We start from the raw sequence: 5,987 nt of genomic DNA on the forward strand, positions 1-5,987 counted from the left end.
AGATGGCCTCCTCTGGCCACAGCATGAAGGTTGGGGGTGCGGGTTCTCTAGCAATGAGGAGGTTGCAGAGACTGGCGGTTCTGGAGGCAGGTGGAGCCCCTTCTCTGCTCCCTGGAGGTGTGCTGGCGAGGCAGTAGGGTGTTACAAACTGACCTAAGCTGATCGGGTCTAACTCTAAGTTCTTTATCCTTGGTAATGAACTTCTACCAGACAAGTCTGAGTGATGAGGACTTGTCTGCCCCACATCCTCACTCCTGGGATATAAAGGAAGCAAGTTTTGACTAAAATCTGCCACACACATTTGTTAATCTTCACTGGCAGGCAGGCACAGAACAGCTCCTATGACCTGTGTATGTTCTTTGAGGTCTCTGCCCTTTTGGAGGCTCTGACTGCAGGTTTAATTTCTAAAGTTTGGCAATCTCGGGGCCAAAATAAAGATAGTTTGAGAAACACATAAAAATGGGCAACATGGTTTAGACATTTGAGTTCTGATTTCTACCTGCTATGCAGTATCAGATCTGTTTTTCTTTTCCTTCTTCCAAATCCTTTCCACCAGGTCCACCCTCAGGACAAGGATTTATCAAGTACCTGCTGCAGCCCAGGCATGAGACTAAGGGCTTCAAGAAGCAGAGAAGAAAAAAACATAGACCTTGCCCAGTAGGACTTAATTATTAAAAAAAAAAAAATTGGTGGGGGGGATATAGTTGACTTACAATGCTGTGTTAGTTTCAGGTGTACAGCCAAGTGAGCCATTTATACATATACAGATATCTGCTAATCCTTATATAGTAATGATTGTTTCCTGGACACTGTTGTCCCTCATCCCTCAAACAACTCTATGCGGTCAACACTATTATTATCATCTGTGTTTGACAGATGAGGAAGCTGAGGTACAACCAAAGTCACACAAACTATATAGTAAGAGGTAAGAGTTTTGAATCAGAGCAGCCAGGCTCTCAAATTCCTACTCTTCACCACAAACCATATTATAAACATAATAGACGCATGAAGTACCACAGGAGCACAAAAAAAAAGAGGCCCTCTCAGCTCAGGATTTGAGGAGGGGTAAGGAGAGAGACGTCTCCTGAATGAGATGACACTGTGCAGCATTGGAGAGCATCGAAAAAATGTCAGCTGGGAACAGAAGGCAGGGATGAAGCCCCATGTGGTATGTGGGGGAACCATAAACAGCTTAGCATCGCTGGAGTATAAAGTGCAAGGGGGAAGGTGGGAGGTAGTTTGCTCCACAAATGCTGATCGGGCCCTTTCTTTATGCAGGCACTTTGTTTGGTGCTGGGGGGTATAGCAGGGAGGTTAGAGCTTCTAAGGAACTTGAACTTGAGCTTTCCTTCCTTGGACTTCCCTGGTGACTCAGTGATAAAGAATGCACTTACCAATGCAGGGGACTCATGTTCGATCCCTGGTCCAGAAAGATTCCACATACCTCAGAGAAATTAAGCTTGTGCCACAGCTACTGACCCCACGAGCCCTAGAGCCCATGCTTCACAACAAGAGAAGCCCCTGCAATGAGGAGCCCCGCAACTGGAGAGGAGCCTCTGCTCGCCGCAACTAGAGTAAGCCTGTGCATAGCATCGAAGACCCAGCACAGCCCAAAACACAAAAACACTTTGTCTCCTTCCTCACTAAAATAACTTTTTGAAATTATCCCTGTGCAACGCACTCAACAAACTAGAAATAGAACTTCCTCAACCTGATAAAGGCTGAGGAAAAAACCCACAGCTATCAGCATATTTAATGATGAAAGACTGAAAGCTTTCTCCCTAAGATCAGGAACAAGAAAAGGATGTCCACTCTCAGCATTGGTATTCAGTCACGTGCTGAAGGCTTTAGCTAGGGTCACTAGACAAGAAAATTACATAAAAGGCATACAAACTGGAAAGGAAATTGACAATTTAAAATAGTGTTACATCACAGTTTTGAATGCCATTCTGTGGAATTTAAATACAATAGCAATTTGATATCCATTGTCATACACTTTCGGAGAAGGCAATGGCACCCGACTCCAGTACCCCATGGATGGAGGAGCCTGGTGGGCTACAGTCCATGGGGTCGCTAAGAGTCGGACATGACTGAGCGACTTCCCTTTCACTTTTCACTTTCATGCATTGGAGGAGGAAATGGCCACCCACTCCAGTGTTCTTGCATGGAGAATCCCAGGGACAGGGGAGCCTGATGGGCTGCCGTCTATGGAGTCACACAGAGTGACTACTGCTGAAGTGACTTAGCAGCAGCAGTAGTCATACACTTTTATATGTAAAAAAATAAAATCATTTTGTTAATTATAAGAAATTTTACATTACCTCCTTTTCTCCTTGAACTTGTATTTCTATTTCATTTTACTCTCACAGAAGTTCATCCTCAGGTAATACAATTTTATGCTTAAAAGCCTTGTTTTGGGACTTCCCTGGTGGTCCTGTGGCTAAGACTCCACGTACCCAATGCAGGGCCCTGAGTTCAATCCCTGGTAAAGAAATTAGATCCCACATGCTGCAACTAAAAGTTTAAATGCCACAACCAAAAAGAAAAAAAGATCCTGGATGCCACAACAAAGATTAAAATGCCACAACTAAGACCTGGCAAAGTCAAATAAATTTTAAGAAAAAGTCTTGCTCATCCTGTCATCCCTCACCACATAAATGTGCATTAACATTGTAATTTAGTTTCCAAAGACATTTCTTAAGATCATGGTCCTCTAAAAACTCTTACCTATCATGAATATCACAGCATGATAAATCAAAATAACATACAGGATCATTTTGTGATAGATGAAATTTTGTTGCAAATATACATCAGTGCAAAGGTAGGTGATGTTTCTTAATGAGGCCTGCATTATTCTATTCATTTTTTTGGTAATGGGTGAGAAAACTTGGTCACATAAAATAAAAATTTTTTATATATGGGAATAGAAAGGGTTTGGCACAGCAATATAATTTAAAACATTTCCTTCCAAATGTGCCAAAAATAACATGGTAATCATCAAAATTTATATTCATGGCCATCAACAGACAATTCCAAGAGGTCCTTATTCATTTTGTTGAAAGCAGGTAATTGGAAACCATCTGACTTGCAAAAAGATGTGTTATCCAGTCATTAAAGTTATTTACTGTCTCAATCCAAACGGCAGTATTTCAACGTATTCCTTCATTTGGACCCTTGAGAGGTTTATACACCCTCAGCCAGTGTACCTGAGCATTTTTTGGTGGAGGGAGAGGACTTTTTGTTTGATTGCCTCACTGCTCCTTGAAAGGACAGTGACTTTTGTTCACTGCTGTATCTCCAGGGCCTAAAAGAAAAGTGTCAGATACGTAGTAGGTTCTCAGTAAATTATCTTCAGGAATGTTATGAAAAAAATATCTTTTCATATGGTTCGTGGGCTTCTCACGGAAAGAGTACTGGAGCGGTTTGCCATTCCCTCCTCTAGTGATCATGTATGGATGTGAGAATTGGACCCTAAAGAAAGTTGAGCGCGGAAGAGTTGGTGTTTTTGAATTGTGGTGTTGGAGAAGACTCTTGAGAGTCCCTTGAATAGCAAGGAGATCAAACCAGTTAATCCTAAGGAAATCAAGCCTGAATATGCATTAGAAGGACTGATGCTGAAGCTGAAGTTTCAATACTTGGGCCACCTGATGCAAACCGCTGACTCACTGGAAAAGACCCTGATGCTGGGAAAGATTGAGGGTGGGAGAAGAGGGTGACAGAGGGCAAGATGGTCGGATGGCATCACTGATTCAATGGGCATGAGTTTGAGCAAGCTCTGGGAAAGTGTGAGGGACAGGGAAGCCTGGCGTGCTGCAGTCCATGGGGTCTCAAAGAGTTGGATGTGACTTGGTGACTGAACAACAACACCACCACGAAAGAATGTAAAAACCACGGTGTCTGGGTGTGTGTATGGTGGGCAGTGGTAGGGTGTAGGTGGGGACAGGGAGAAGAGGCAGAGACACAGAGGCACTCGGTGTACTGATCTGCATTTTTCAATTTAAAGACATCAAGAAGCCACCTTTCCCCAAATGGAAGCAGCACTGAGTAAAGAGAAAGCCTCGGCGATTCAGTGGTTGGGACTTGGTGCCCTCATGTCAGAGGCCCGTATTTGATCCTTGGTGGGGGAACTAAGATCTTAAAAGCCAAATGATGCAACACCACCACCAAAAAAAAAACACCTCACCTTTGGTATCTCACTTGGGGTTGAATTTCAGCTTTGACATTGAATAGCTTTGACTTTGGGCAAACTCTTGGTCTTAGAGTCTTACCCTGGATAAAAAGAATAACTGTTCCGCTCAAGGAGAGGCATTGGAGGAAATGACAATTAAATATGGTATTACCCGTCAAGTACCTGCCGCATTGCATGCACTCAGTCAACAGGCATCTTCCTTCATTTGGACTTGTTCTGAACCTTCACTGCCGCAGATGTTAAGCAATACAAGATGGTAGAGTTGAGGCTTCAGCTGGAGTCCAGGGCAGGGGGACTCCTGTGCTGTTTCCTCATCTAGGAAACGGGGGTCATAACAGCCCTGCCTCATGGGGTTGTTGTGCAGAATAATGTGCTAACTTTTGCAAAGTGCTTAGAACAGAACTTGACACACAATCAAGAGTTAATAAATGAGTGCTACCTGGGAGAGAAGGTGCACCTGATCATAGCAGAGTGGAAGAGTGGAGACCATCTGAGTTGCCCTGTCTTTATTTCTTTAATTTTGATATTTTATTTGGCCACACTGGGTCTTCGCTGTGGCATTTGGGATCTTTGATTTTAATTGTGGCACACCAACTCTTAGTTCGGCATGAGGGGATCTATTTCCATGATCAGGGATCAAACCCAGGCCCCCTGTGTTGAGAGTCCGGAGTCTTAGCCACTGAACCACCAGGCAAGTCCCTCCCACACACTGTTAATCAGAATGTTTCAGAGGCGGGTTCTATGGAGGAATAAACACCAGTGGGGTGAGTTTCAGTGAGTATAGCAAGTTAAGGGCACCATGCGTATCTGTGGCCACAAGAACAGCATACTTCCTTCAAGGCTCCCACCGCTCCAAAGCCCTGCCTGCTATTGGTCACAATCTTATAATCAATGGGTAAAGTGGGGAAATATGGAATAACTTCCAGTCCAGGTGTCAGAATCTCTTCAGCCATGAAAGAGGAAGCTGTAGTGAAAATGTGGGCCTGAGCTCCAAGAGATGCTTGCCTGTCAAAGAGAAAAAAATCAGTATAGGAGACACTTCTCAGCCACAGAGCAGTCCCAGAAGAGGTAAATGTTGCCTTACAATAGGGATTAAGCCCTTCAAAGAATTCTTCAAGGAGAAACCAAAACTGTGCGACTGAAACTCCTCAGGTTGTTGAAGTAAGCATTGAAATCGATAATAATTTATGTGTCATGCCAGGAATAAGACTTGCAAGAGGAGATTTCTGCTACTGGCATGCTCCACAGGATATGTTCTGCAGAAAGCTTGGTGGAGGGAATTTCCTGGTGTCCAGTGGTTAGGACTCGGTGCTCTCATGGCCAGGGCCTGGGGTCAGTCCTTGGTTGTGAACTAAGATCCCGCAATTCTCATGGCAAAAATAAATAAAAAGGTTTGGTGGTACTCAAAGTGGACTTCAAAAGAGAGAGGGGCACAATGGCATAAGCTCTGTACGTGATATTAACGTCATTTCCAGCAGCACTATAGAAAGTCACTCTGAGACAGAAGTTGCAGGATACTGTGGGCTGGGGTTTTCCCATGAAGACTTACTAACAGTTGAATCTCCTCTTTTCTAATAAAACACACACACACACACACACACCTTTCTAGATTAATGCTTGAGAAATGTCCTTTTCCTGCTGGCTCAGGTTAAACCCCAAAATGAACTTTGAGTAAACAACACATTCCTGGAACTTCCCTGGTGGTCCAGTGACTAAGACTCTGGGCTCCCAATAGACCCCTGTTTGGGGAACTAGATCCCACATGCTGCAGCTGAGACCCAGTGCAGCCAGATAAACA

General features: G+C 43.9%; 1 pseudogene; it reads left to right on the forward strand.

Moving 5' to 3' along the window:
* Positions 1-5,782, forward strand: part of LOC104995016 — a 10,746-nt pseudogene extending 4,964 nt beyond the window's left edge.
* Positions 5,783-5,987: the final 205 nt, after the last annotated feature.

This window comes from Bison bison, unplaced genomic scaffold (genome assembly GCF_000754665.1).
Source record: "Bison bison bison isolate TAMUID 2011002044 unplaced genomic scaffold, Bison_UMD1.0 scf7180017864270, whole genome shotgun sequence".
Taxonomy (NCBI): Eukaryota; Metazoa; Chordata; class Mammalia; order Artiodactyla; family Bovidae; genus Bison; species Bison bison.